Below are 14,400 nucleotides of genomic sequence, written 5' to 3'. Positions count from 1 at the left end.
GAAAGTTAAACATCTGCTGTGTCTATTGCAGTTATATTAAACAATATTTTATTATTCTCACTTCCCTGACGTGATTCACGTCCCTGGCAGGCACAGAACCCTATTGTTTGCTTTTCATATACATGTAGCAATTTAAAATGTGCCTATGAAATAAAATCAAAGATAAAGACCAGCTGCAGATACAAAGCAGTCAAGGACAGTGGTATTAATGGCCCATACCTGTCTTGTGCATCCCCACCCAGCCTTCCCTACTCCCACTCTGTGAAAGGGCACATGGACACGGTGCCTTGCAGAGGAAGAGGAGTCCTTCCAGTGCAGGGGATGCTGTGGAGATCTGCTCTCCCTCGAGCTTTGTTGAAATGACAGCAATTTTGGTAATTCTTCACATCCCCTGTGGGGAAAAGGAGGGCAGCTGAATATTTCGGGTCATTTTTTTTTTTCATCCAGTTCTGATGGAGGCTGGGAGCTCAGGGACAGCCATGAAAGAAAACCACTTCACTTCATGTTAACATTTCCTGACGCCCACTCCAGAAAAAAACCACAGAACTGGAGCATCCGTGGGAAGGGAGCAGAGGAGTGAGGGGAGTGGAGCTGGAGCTGGGCTCGAGTGCAGTTTACAGAGAGGAATACATACTGCCCAGCTCTACAGATTTTATAGAGATGTTTGCCCCCAGTTGCCAGGATTTAGGATAGATTTATTTATAGTGAGCACAGTAAAGTGACTGTCTACTGAGAGACTGACAGGTACCACTGAGCCATCATTGCTGGTATGAGCTGAAGTTAAAACAGACAGAAGGTTCAAATGGTGTTAGAAAACTCCCATTTATTCCACTGCTGCTTTTTCTTATAAAAAATCAACCGACTTCAGTTCATGAACCGAGATAATACAACATCTAACCAGGCCAACACCTTGTCATTGGGCAGATCTGCCTTTGAATTGATTCTCATGTCAGCAGGGACATCGTCTCAGGCTCAGCCCCTCAGCATCCCATTAAAGGGGTCTGAGGTCCTGCTGGGGGCCCTACAGCAGCTGGTACCCCATGGGCTTTCCCCAGGGTGTGAGAGGGGTTTTACTGACTGCCACTGACTCCTGCCTGCTGGATTGGAGCCTGTTGCTGTGACCCAGCTGAGCAGGAGATCCCAGGCCATTGCTTCCAGCTTGCTCTGTGTGACACTGGGAGAGCAGAACCATCACCCTTTCCCTCATCCATCCCCTCTGCCAGGCCTGCCATGGTTTCCCCCAGCCCTGCTGTCACTGTGGAAATGGTGCTGTCCCTGTGGCAATGAGTGCCTGTGTTGTTGGCATGAACTGGGGGGGTCACTCCACAGCCCACAGAGAGATTTTTACCTCTCCAGGCAGGGAAATGCCCACCAGCCTTGCAGAGCCTGGCACAGGGACCCCCACACAGCAGCATCATCTGGGGGCTGCTGCTGCACCCCGGGGGAACAGGAGGGGTGAGCAAGACCTCAATTCAAGGTCAAATAACAAGCCTGTGGCAATTATCTGTGCCTCAGCTCCCCCCATTTGGATAATGAGTGTAATGATCCTGACTTATCTGACAGGGGCATTTTGAAGCTCTCTTCAACTCATTAATGTGTTAAAGCACCTTGAGAGTCTTTGTTATAAGGGATTAAACCAAGAATTAGGATAGAGTCAACATCTTGTCAGAATCAAGTCTTTGTGTAAAGTATAATCACAGGCTTTAGGTAATTATTGTGTTTCTTTTCCAAGTGTGGCAAAATAAGAGACAAATGAACAATTAGCACAACCACATGTGAAATTCTTCTCACAATTAAAGCTTTTTCAGACCCCTGACAGAAAGCAAAGCATCACCATGGACCAAGACCTCTTCTACCTTCTCTTCTCAGCCAAAACTAGTCCAGAATTCTCTGCACTCTCCAGTCCACACTTACAGCTGCATATTACACCACACATTACATACACCCAGAACCATCAGTAGTGTATCAGATGCATCTCAGGCATGAGAATATCAGCCTTCAGCTGCAAGAGGCAAGACTGAGCAGCTTAGACTTGAGTATTGCACAGGTTAGGAGGTAAAAATAGGAAAAAAGCCACGGTGTGGGAACACACATGATTTTTCAGTATGCCTACAAACAGCCAAGTTCAGACATGTGCTCTGAGTGACTTTGTTTCTGCCAGGGAATCCAGTCCAAATCCCTCCTGGTCCGTGGCCAGGTTTGGTAGGGGGAAAGGCTTCCCCTCTGGGAATGAACCCAAGGCAAAGCCTGGCCTGGTGTTGCCTTCTCCTGACACTTCATTTGTGATTTGCACGTTGGTGTTCCCTTTCTGGTGCCTCTCTGTGGGGTGCTCTGTGTTCGTGCCCTTCCTCCCGAGGTCCAACACCAAGCCTGTTGCCACAAACCCATTCTGGGGAGCCAACCATCAGGGACAGACTGGCTGCCACCCTGCTCGCCTCCAACACCACCCTCCTGGCACCTTTGCTGCCTTCTGAGTGTGCACAAAACCAGTTCCCAGCTCTCAGCTGGGTTAGGTGAGCCCACCCTCTCCTGGTGTCCTTTTTAGAAAAGCCAGCTATAGAACAACTTTCTGGCTTTATTTGTTTGTGGCAGGACTTTTCTTTGAACCTCAAGCCTCTCATTTCAACACCTGGGGGAGCAGCACCCTGTTTTAGGTGGCCAGAAAGGATCAACGGCCACGAGAAGAGAAGCGCAGCTTCTTCAGGGGCCTCCTGAACTGCTCCTGAGCTGCTCAGTCCTTCTTTCCTTGCCTTCCTTCAGTCATCAGGAGGGGATCCAGCTTTCTCTTAAGGGTCACAGTTAAATTACAGACTTGCACTGTCCTATCTCTTCCATCTGCTATCCCATTCCCAGGGCCAAAACTCTGCCTTCTGCACGGCTGCACCACTCAGTGAGCAAAGGCAGCTCCTGCTCCCAGGAAAGATCTTTCCACACTTCATGAAATTCAGGAAAAAACTGAGCAAGAGTCACTGCCATCAGTCCAGTGTCTGTATATTAGGAAGCATTTGAAGGAAATGAATTCTCCCTCCCCCCAGTCGTTTTCCCCTCAACCCTTCACCAACATCAGAGTGAAATTTTCCAGCTGGGAAATCAAACCTCATTTTCCCCCAGGGCAGCTCAGGTGATAACTGCTTAGCCACTAGCAAATTTTATTATACTGAGGAGTATTCTCTTTTTGTTTTCCATCAAACTGATTTTCCAGCTCTGCTCTGTATCACTCAATGCATTTGCTTCTCTATTTCTTGCTTGTCAGCCGCGCCACGCCGTGATTCGTGCAAAGGTGGGAGAACTGTGAAGCAAAGCTGAGTGCTGCTGGCACCTGAGGGGACCCAGGCAAGGCAGAGACACATGGAACCAAGACATGAAAATGCATGTCTTGAAATATTAAAAATCATCTGGGCCTTGGGCGTGCTTTCAGAGTTTACAGTCATCGACAGGCAATGCTGCGCTGAATTGGAAAGCTGTTTTATTGAATAATATTGGAAAGGTTGTTTGCAAAAAAAAAAAAGGGTTGGGGACTATTGGGCTTCACCAGTGGCATAGGTACAGTTCAGGTAATACATTAACTCCCAGCATCCTGGGATTTTTATCTGAATCAACACATGTAAGTGAAGAGAGAGTTAAAATAAAGCCAAGACTTCACCCCCGCCTCCTCCACTTACATCGTTCACAGCCACAACACTGCCCTCACAGATATCCCATCACAAGTAAAACAGAGAGGAGCTTTCTGATCAGGGGTGCTTGTGTGTCAATCTGGGGGTCACAGGATCCCATCCCAGAGACCTGGAGTGGGCACATTCCTGTCTCTGCCAATTATCCCCCAGGGAACAGGGACAGACCTTCTGAAGGTGGCCTAAGCTGCTCTCTTTGGGGAAGGAATTAATTTAAACATTCCAAAGGATCAGCCTGTGCTCCTGCTAACATGCAGTCAGATCTTCCCTGCACTTCATCCCACCCACCACTGCTTTCCCTGCACCCAGGGTGAAGGCTGGAGGAGGGACAGGGCACTCACAGGGATGCTGCCTGCTCTGCCAGATTTTTGTTTTCATCCCTGAGGAGGTGAAAGCCTCCCAGAGCTGGGAATTTTCCAGGCACTTCGTTTTCATAGTGATTGCCTTAACAAAGGTAAAAGCCTCGCTGGGAGCATCCCAGAGGACAAGCAGTGGGGTCTTGCTCTGCCTGCTCTGTGTAAGCACCACTCAGGCTGGGCTTTTCTTGGTACTGCCCAAATATTGACGGTGCTCAAGTGCCACTAAAATAACATTCAGTGCTTGTGTAATCACTTCAGGCTGGGGAATCTCTCTGAGAGAATAAATATTTTGCTGGAGTGCTGCTTTAAAAAACAAACAAACAAACAAAAAACCCCCAACAAATCCCAGCACTTTCTGAGTGTTATTGTCCAGCAGCCAGTTTTAGAGCAGGACTTCAAGACATGAAATATGGGCTGGTCTAGAGATAGTCCTCAGTAGGATGAGGCAAATGGAAGCAAGTGAGAAATCCCACAGCATCTCATATTTTTTTGGTGTCTCAGGGGGGCTGAGCAGCCTGCCCTGGGGCAGGAGACACCTGAGGAGAGCTAAAGTAACTCCTGATGCAGGGAGCAGGAACAGTGCCCTCCAGACCATCCAAGGAACTGTTTTCCTGGTGCTGAGGCAAATCTGATGCACAACCTCCCAGGCTGCTGCATCTTTCAGAATACTTTTGTTAAGTAGAAGACAAGTTTTGAAGGAACTTTAAAGCAAAGCATGAAATTCTGCTGCTTCTGAGGCTCTCTAGGACTTGAGTCCTTCCCTCTGGTGTAACAAGCAGTAGGAGAGGTGGAATGACATGGCTAGTGAAGAACAGGAAGACAAACAATAAGGAAGATGGAACTGAATGAGGGAAAATAACTCTTCCATTGTTAGGATGGTGCTAGTGGCAGCTCTATAGCAACTTATCATTTCTATTTAAAGCTCTGGTTTGGGGGCTATAATCTCTCAGCTGTTTCCTGTACCATCTGGCTGAAATTTAGCATAAAATTTGTTATCTCAGAGGTAAACTAATTCTTTTCCCTTCATCAAAATGGCAGCATTTGGAAAAAAATTCCCAAACCAACAAGATATAGACACTCACATTCAGGAGTGGTTTTTATCAGCTAAGAGTAATCTTTGCTTTATAAAGTAGCTTGTTGAGATTATCAGGTTATAGGAATGATGACAGTATTTTTAACATTGTCTGTAAATGCTCCAAAGTCCCACGAGTGAAGCCTCAGAGCTGAAAGAACCCCCCAGGACAAGGCCAGGGCAGTGCTGTGGCCACAAGGACGTGCTCCCATTTCCCCCTGAGCCACTTTCCAGGGCTCACAAGCAGAAGCTCCACGGCCACTGCAGAAAAAAACCAGCACAACCAGGGCTTGGGGAGAATCTGGAAAGACATCTCCGTGCAGATCCAGCACTTCCAAGCTCCCGAGGCCACGCACAGCCTGGCACTGCACGTGCTGCCCGTTGCCACCTCCCGGCTCTGGCTTTGTCCCCTCCCCACCTTTCTGCGCGTCCCCGGTCACGGCACTGCACTCGTGGCACTGACTTCGGTCAGGCCCTCCAAGGTGCCCAAGAGGGAGGTTTGCTGCGCTGCTGCCACGTGCTGCTGAGCTCGCCAGGGACGGACAACACGCTCTGACACCGCTCCCGGCTCCCTTTCCAGGCCACCACGCTTGGGAGGCCGCGCTCGGCCCCGAGGGAGCACGGGCTGCTTACCAGGAGCCCTGGGACACAACTCTCAGGAGGTCAGTGGCTTCTCACATGCTCTTTGCCCATCTGTTAACCTGAATAAAGGCTTCTCCCAGCCCTGGCCAGCGAGCAGGGACAGCAGTGACCACCTCTCCCTTTGACCCACCAAGTGCATGAGCTCCCATTCCCCGAGCAGGGGATGCTGCAGCTCCGCTTCCACATTTCACAGCTAAACATTCCTTTTTTTGCTAAACCCCAGACAGCTACTTTCTAATTCATTTTACATTAGCCTCATTATTTCAGTGCTCTGTGCTGCTTCGCTCCACTATCATCTGCATCCATCCTTTGAGTTAAAGGTGTAGAGCTTTATCTGCTGCAAGAAGTCTCTGTTTTCCAGTCTGGACTTCAATTATGCAGCAAATAACACAGCTCAGTGGAGGAAGGTTGCTGGAATAATTTGTATCTTTTTACACAAAATGATAATAAAAATTTAGCTCTTTGATGTATTTTTCTCCCTTAAATCGTAGTTATGTTTCCTTGAATAGATAAATGCAAGATAAATTCAATTACAGCATAATTTCTCCCAGGGTGAATAACCTTTAAATCAGCTCTGATCTCAAAACACATTATGAGATAACACACTGTCCATTACATTGTTGAAATTGGGGCTACGGCAGTGCCTAGAGTTGTCAGCATGAATATCAAATTATTTATGTTCCTCTTTGCATCCCTGAATACCAAATAAGCTCAGGGAAACACCGACAGCAAGAAGCCCTGTTTAAGCACTGATTTCTAGCAGAGGCAAGAGGTGCTTTCCCGACAGCTCCTCAAATTGCAGCGCTCCATTAATCACGGGGACGTGCAGCTGCTCCGCTGTCACCTTGCCCAGAGATCCCCCCGCTCCCGGGGAGCGTTTCCACAGGGAGAGCTCAGCTAAACCTTCACTTGGCTCGCTGCAATCGCCGGTGCCAGGACAGCAGGGGAGCCCCCGCAGCGTTCCGAGTGGGTGCTCTGGGTTGGAGCTGTTAATCAGCAGCAGCCCAGAAGCACACGCCTTTCCCATCGCAAGATTTACGAGCCCTCCTTACCCCCTCCGCCACCCTCACAAGCCGGAATGTTCAACGCAGCCGGTGCCTGCTTCTGTAAAGCATCACCCACTCCAAAAGCCACGTGCCCTGATGGAATCCCTGCCCAGGGTTAGTGGTGTCTCAGGCTGGAGCTGGAGTGACTCTGTGAGCCACCCAAACACCCTGTGCTCCGTGCTCGTGGAAATCCCTTCCCACAGATAAAGTTAACCCTGTGTTAAACGTGACAAAGATGGTCCAACTTGCTGAGGCCAAGTAATACAGAGCAGACTCGGGAGAGGGAGGGAATCCTTCTTCTCTTTTTGAGCAGGAGGAAGTCAGGAAGCTCTTGGAAAACAAATGGGGAAGGGTCTTGCTCAAGGTACAAACCTGTCAAGCCAAGTTCTGCAAAGCAACCTCTGCACAGGCAGTTTGAGGCCTCTTCTGACAAACCACCACACGACAAGCACCGCTCAAAACCAATCTGCAGCCAGTGAACGAGTGTCTGGGGGATCAAAATCCATATCAAAGCAATAGCTGTGCTTATGAATGCTCATTGTTTAGACAAGAAAGTTTAATAATTCATTTCACATTGGAAAAGGTAGATCGAACAGTGAACCTACAGTGGACTTACTTTTGTGGGATGGATGAAGGAGGATGTGGTAGTTTTTGACAGACCCCAGAAAAAAATCCCCTTGTCCAACCACCTAATTGTTCAGTTTGGTCAGTGAGTGAAAACGAAAACTGAATCACTCACAGAACTACCCACAAGCTGCAGGACACGCAGGAGCTTTAGGAAGCAGCAGTTAAAACTCTCTAGCAGTCCTTTCCTGTACTGATTTTTAAGGCCATCAGCATGTCAAGCAGAAAACTCAGTGAGCTGCAGAGAGCTGTAATTACCAAGACTATTTACAAGAAGCTTTGATGGCAACAAGCCTCCCGTGCAGGAACAACTTCACCTCTGAAAGAGTTTGAGAGCCAAAGTCTCCAAGCCGAGTGCCTGGACGGCTTGTTCCTGCCTAAAGACACAATGGGGGCAGAGCACAAGGTGCTGTTGGAGCTTCTCGAGGCAAACAAGCATGAAAGAGAGGCCTTGAGCCAGGAGCACGGATCACCAGCTTCTCCAGACCTCACGGGAGCCCGAGGCACTGGCAGCGAGCTGGACACCCAGGCCTGTGTAGGCAGCACTCCCTGGACAGGGAGTAGGCAGCCAGCCCCTTGAGTTCTCCCAAGATCAGAAAAAAGATGCTCTGAGCTTGTCAGCAGTGACCTCAGTGAGGACTCTTGGACATGGAGAGGAAAAACATGCTGGCTGGGCAAAGCAAGTGGTGGTGGATGCAGGAGCAGCTGAAAGGGAATGGGGAAGGGCAGGACTCGACAGGGAGAAAATGGTGGTGTGTTAATGCTCAAACAGTGAAAATATGTTCAGTAGGTACTGCCTGCCCGTTCTGTAAAGTTATTTTGCTCTAGGTCAGCTGTAGGAACCCAAACATGATTTCACAGCAAGAGGCAGCACTGCTCAAGGCATGCTGAGAGGGTACAGGGCTGAGACAAACACCTGTATCCTGGAGCAGCTCTGGACCCTATGATGCTGAGGAAAGTAATTTTGTACCTGACCCTGAGCTTCCCTTCATTTTCAAAAGGGCAAACCATCATCCTGTTGTGCTATTTAATGACCTTTTTCAGTGTTTTAAAGCATCAAAGCTTCGGTCAAGCAGAAATTGAAACTCAGGCTACGCTGACCACGACACAAGGCTGTGACCTCAGAGATAGAGAAGTCCTGAGTACAGGCAAAGCCCGGTCCCAGATATCACATCTGCTGTCCCTTTGCTGTGACAGAGCTCTCACAACCCTCAGGAGGGAGCTGGGCATGAACAAGGGTGGGGAACAGCGGGTGAAAACCAGCAGTGGACTGCATCAGCCAAATCAAACCTCTCCTGATCTCGGCAGGATTGAACCCAAAGCACCCCAGGTAGCTCTGCCCTATCTGTACAAGTGATCCCACAGGGCTGAGCCCAGGGGTAGCAGGCACAGATCCAGACTGATAATCAGCATTTAACACTCTCCCAGCCATCTGGGAGCAGCTCAGGCCAGGCAGAGTGGGAGTCAGGAAAGGAGGATGTGTCCTGCCTGACTCATTATAAAGCTTTGGTGTCCTTGGCTGCCTGAACAGCACAGAGACACTCCTTGGTACAGAGTATGAGACCAAAAGGAATCAGGGCCAGACCTGCAGGTCTGTGCCCCTGCCTGCCCTCCCTGGGATCTGTTTCCCCTGGGAAGGTCAGTCCTGTGATCAAGACTTCACAGGGAGGTCCAGATCCTCCTTGAAGCCACAGGAAAGTGACTTCCACTGACACCTGCCAACTTGTTAAAGACCTTTACATCCTGCAGAGGAGGGAAAACACAATCAAAACCCCTTTCTACTCCTCTGTGCTTTGTTTTATTATTAGAAGCAGCAGGGAGCTGCCTGTCTCCCCTCCAGCTTTCTTAATTTTGCAACCACCTCTCTGAGAAAAGCTTTCCTCCTGTGCACAGCCCTAACCATCCACCAACATCCTTTCCAAGGAGGTGGCCCCTGGGCACAGCATTCCTGCTACAACAGAGCAGCACGAGCCAGAGCTGCCCAAGGACTCTACAAGTGCATCCACTGCCTGAACCTTCAGAGATCCCTACAGACTAAACAACAACAACAATAATAATAATAATAACATAGAGCAATAAAACCAGAATCTGCCCTAAAGCTTTCACCTGCTGCATGGGATCTCTCCAGAAACTTGCTCTACCCTTTCTAACCACTTGCCATGCATCAAAAGATTTTCAAAACCTCCAGTTTTACAATAAACAGAACTTTCCCAAGCACCTTGTGTTTTATTCAAGGTTTTGGGCTGAGGCAGGCATTTTTCATTCATGAAGATCCTCATTCTGGCTCGGCTTGCATTTAAAAAGGCACTTACTGAGGGAGCTTCATCAAGGAGAATTAAACCTTTAGACAAACTGTCGCTTTACTTCTATTACCTAATGCACCACAATGATTTAAGGAAGACAGTGTGGAACTTCCAGTACAGGGATTAATCTACTTTATGACAGCAGATTGCTCTAGGATTCCTTTTGGAGAGCACTTGCACAATAATTACGCGAATACCTTCAAGTTTTCTCCTTTAACTCCCAATATTTTCCATTTTTATTTTCCAACTATTTATAACACAAAACGAAACAAACCCCAGTGTAATATTTATGTGTACACACACACAGAGTTTTGGTAACAAACTGCAGAACAAAGCTTTCAGCAGCAGATTTACCTCGGGGACTGAGGGACTAAGTCTTCAACTGTTCTCTTTCTGTCTTGTTTACTAAATGCAACAAAACCCTTCCCCAAAAGCCACCCTCCCTCCACACCCAGAGCCTGCTGATACTGTTTTGCCAAGTTTTCTGCTTCTGTGAGTGAGGGAAGAGGGAACCCCACTATGCTGTTGTATATTCAGACTGTTCTTTGGTAGCCTGAGCAGAGGGATGAAAGCAGTTTTGGGGGTTTTATGGTACATTATGATAAAAACAACTCCCCACTTAAATAAGTGATAGTATGCATCCAAAGAGGGCACACACAAAACCTAGAGGAAACTCTGTAGGTTCCCCAAAACACCACACTAATGGCACAGGGCAGTTTTGTAGCTGCAACCCACAAGTTGCAAAGAGAAGTTTCTCATATTTCCAGAGGCCATGGCTGATTTAGGGATTCTAACTTCTGCTTGCAAGACTGATTGAAACCATATTCTAATAATGCTTTGTACACAACAATCAGGGCAGAGCAAGATCTCTGAATCATTTCTGCAGGGCAGAGGCACTTTGCATGTGCACCCTTCGAGCTCAGCTGAGTGCCACACGGGTGTAAAGGCAGTGGGAGCAGAGCCTGACACAGCCTGCTGGAAGAAAGAGAATGAAAATGTGAAACTCTTCAGAGCCGAGTTGGGAAAAAGGAGAAAAGATACCCTGCCAGCTGGGGCAGAGCTCAGATGATGGACATATGTAAAGTCATGAGGAGGAAACACAGTCAAGGAGCAGCAATCAAACTGCAGAAGCCTGACCACAATTCAGTCTTCATGAAAAGGTCATGGTATTTCTTCCACTGTTTCCTTTTTTTTTTCCTTTTCCTAATTAAAATTCGCCTCTTTTTTTTTTTGTTTGTTTTTTTTTTTTTGATCTATGTTTATATACATACTCCTGTCCTCAGGTACGAGAGCCCAGAGCTGCTGCTTTCAGAAAACTATTTGCACTCTGCAGAGATCACGAGCAACTAACAGACATTCTGAGCATCAAGCAGTGATACAGAAAGCAGACAGAACAGTTCTACAGGGTTTTTTTCCCCCTCCCTGTCCTCTCCTTAAAAATAGCTTTTCTAATGACAAGACACACTGGTAATGTTTTCTTGCTGCAAAGAGCTGCAGCTCCACCTTAGGTATGACGCATCGCCCGATAATTACACTTTTCATCTTCATTTTAAAAACTGTTATTAATTCAGAAAAAAAACCCCACTCTGTTTCTGCTCCCCACACACAGTTATTCCAGAAGGTCCCAAAGCCAGCATGCCCCTCGTTGCTGAGGTGCAGCTGTAACAATTGACAGCTCTGTGTCTGCATTTGCAGGCAGAGGAATTCCCCTGCAGTGGAACTGTGCTATCCAAGGGCAGCTCCCTCTCCCCAGGAGATACGGTGATGCCAGGTTTGTGCAACAAAACCTCTGGAGTCTCTCAACAGAGCTCCCAAATCCACAAGGGTAAATCTTTCAGCAGCAACCTCTTGCTTGTGCATGAGCACAGACTATCACCCGGTGGATGAGCAGAGAGGACCCGGAATGTGTCTCATGCCATACTTGGAGTGCCATCTCCTGGCAAACAGCGCTGCCTGCTCCGTGTGTGCACCGAGCCACCACCACCCTGGCACCGGGGAAGGAGCTGATCGTCTCCTGCAACCCTGGAAAAGATTCCCACCTAGGTGAGCACTCCCTTTACTGTACCAGGTTAGCACTTGTGTCCCTGAGAAACTCCTCTTTGGCTCTTTAGGAACACGCCAGCTGATCTTCCCCACTGTCAGCCTGGTTTTAATTAACCTTGAAATCTTTTCTTGTCATCACAGATGCATTAGGATTTCTCCTCATAAACATGACGAAACCTCTGGACCAAAGCCCGGGACAGGCAGAGCCCAGGACAGGCAGTGCCCAGTCCCAAAGGGCACCACACGGGGTCAAACGGAGCCCAGCTCTCCTGGCTTGGGGATTTCCTGCCAGGTAATCGCCAGTGTTTCTGCCAGAGCTCTAAGAGGCTCGAGGATTGCGGTTTTCTGGAGCTGAATTTCACTGACTCAGAGAACTGGGCACTTGGCACCCCTGAATCCAGCAACACTGAGTTCCCAGCTAAGCCAAAGGATTTAGGCACTTGAAAGGGAAAGATTTCACATCTGAAATAGCCCTTGCCCTTCTGTTGTGTTCAGCAGCATTGCTAATTCACCCAAATTCTGGTTAACAGCCCAAGGCTGCAGAAAGGCCTTTCCTACAGCTCTGCAGTAACAGGGGAGCTCCAAAGCCTTCAAACTGCATTTTTAACCACCGTGTCACCAATATCTGAAGGAGATTCAGGAAATTCCAGTTCTTGCAGATTAGCAATGCTGCATGGAACTGAACTAATTAAACTGGTCTAATATTAAGCCACAGGGTTCTGATGGGAAGTTGGTAGCAAGCAGATTTGCAGGCCTCTTAAGAACCAAAATTGCATCAAGCCTTGTTCAACCATTTTTGTTTAACCATAGTTGTGTGTCACTGCCTTGTTACTGCTTTTCCCTGGGGCAATTCTTGCATTACCTGTGAGCAAATTCCCACTTTCCAGTGACTGTTTGGAAATTCATGATTACTTTGTTGCCTTATTTTGACCTTTCACTAAAGGGCCATAAATTTGTTTCTGAGTCTGGGGTTCACTATGCCAGCTTAATGCCATGAAATTCCCTAGTCTGTATGGAATGGCCAAATCTGCAGACAGAATTTGAAGTCAGTTTATTCTAAGGAACAAGACAACTTTCTCTGATACCTCCCAAACACAAGTTACGACACTAAATGTATTAGTTCCCTAATTTAAGGCAAGAAACAAATGTTGTTAGAAGGATGCTCAATGAGAGAAGAGACAAATGGACTAATTAGGTTAATACTTTCCCTTAAAGTGAATTCTCAGCATATGGAGATTTTTATGTCCATTACCTCAGCTCGAAGGCTGACATCAAGCTTCCTGGCTGGCCTCCCCCTCCCTGCACTCATGCTGCCATCAGAGTGTTTCTGAAAGAACATATGCTTAGTGCTAACTGAGCAGGTTTTGTGAATTAAAAAGGTCATTTATTAGTGCCTTTGCTGGGCCATGGATGGATCATGCTGGTGATGCAGGATCCTGCTTCCCACAGACACCTGCCTGGAAGCAGGGGAGGTGGGAAACAGCCACGTCTCTGCCCAAACTTCTCCAAGGATTACCTCAAGAACCCACAGCTCAGGATGGTCTCTGGCTTTCCTCCCTCTCCTTTCTGCCATGAATGGCTCTGGCATTCAGATATTTGGTAGCAGAAGGGAATATGAGGCTGCAAAACTCCCTTTCTCAGCCCCCAAGAGGCCTAAAGAGAAAATGGATTATCTGCAACTCCATCACTGCCTCCAGAAACAAACCTGCTGGGAGATTCAGGGGGACTGGAGGTAACAGAGCAGGACTGGGAAAAAAAGGACAAGTCCCACAGAGGCCATGCATTGGCTGCAGGTGCTGATAATTTCATGCAAGATATACACACAAATCAATTTTCTGCACTTATCTGCACCGAGGTGCTTCCCTGGGAAGGGTTTAATTTAACCTCCCACTGGCACCTACTTCCCACTCTGCCTGTGTCCTCCAGCAGCTGAACTGTCCTGGCCCAAGCACTGGTTTGTGTCATCAGCTGAAAGGGCTGGGCTTCTCCACGTGGCTTTTCAGTGAGACCAACTCAGAGCAATTCCTCTTTGCATCAACACTGTCACTGAATTTGATTACCCCCTGATTCAAATGAACCATTCACCAAATTAAACCCACTGATTTATGGGTTCAGTTTCAACAGCAGCCTTTGACAGCTGCATTGTTTCTTCTGGTAGGTCAGTGAAGTTGTACTGGATTAGTTTAGTAATATGCCTGTTCTGTTTTATATTTATTTGCTCATATTTTTAATAAAACCTGGAAGAACATAGGACTGGTTATTTTATCAAAGCACAAACTGGTTCATCAGTCCAAAACTAAGGGTCACTTAAACTAGGGTATTAAAAATGCTGAACTAATATAACAAAAGCTGGAAAGATGTAGAGGCCTTCTGTTCTCCTGCCCCTTCCACACACACTTTCACTTTCCCCCTCTCATGCAAATAGAGCATAACCTGCTATAGGTCCACACAATGTATTTCAACCTGCACAGAGACCAGACAGATGCAGGAATGTTTAGACACAGCTGGCCATGTCCTACACGTGAAGCTCCCATGGCACTGCCTTGGCCCCACAGGTCCTGCCTCCCAGAAGCTGCAGTAGCAGGAAAGGCTTACCATGGCAAAGCTGGGATCACTGGAAAACCATGGGAACCCCCACAC

Source organism: Myiozetetes cayanensis, unplaced genomic scaffold (genome assembly GCF_022539395.1).
Source record: "Myiozetetes cayanensis isolate MyiCay16 unplaced genomic scaffold, myiCay2020 scf21, whole genome shotgun sequence".
NCBI lineage: Eukaryota > Metazoa > Chordata > Aves > Passeriformes > Tyrannidae > Myiozetetes > Myiozetetes cayanensis.
Note: the sequence above shows the minus strand (reverse complement) of the source record.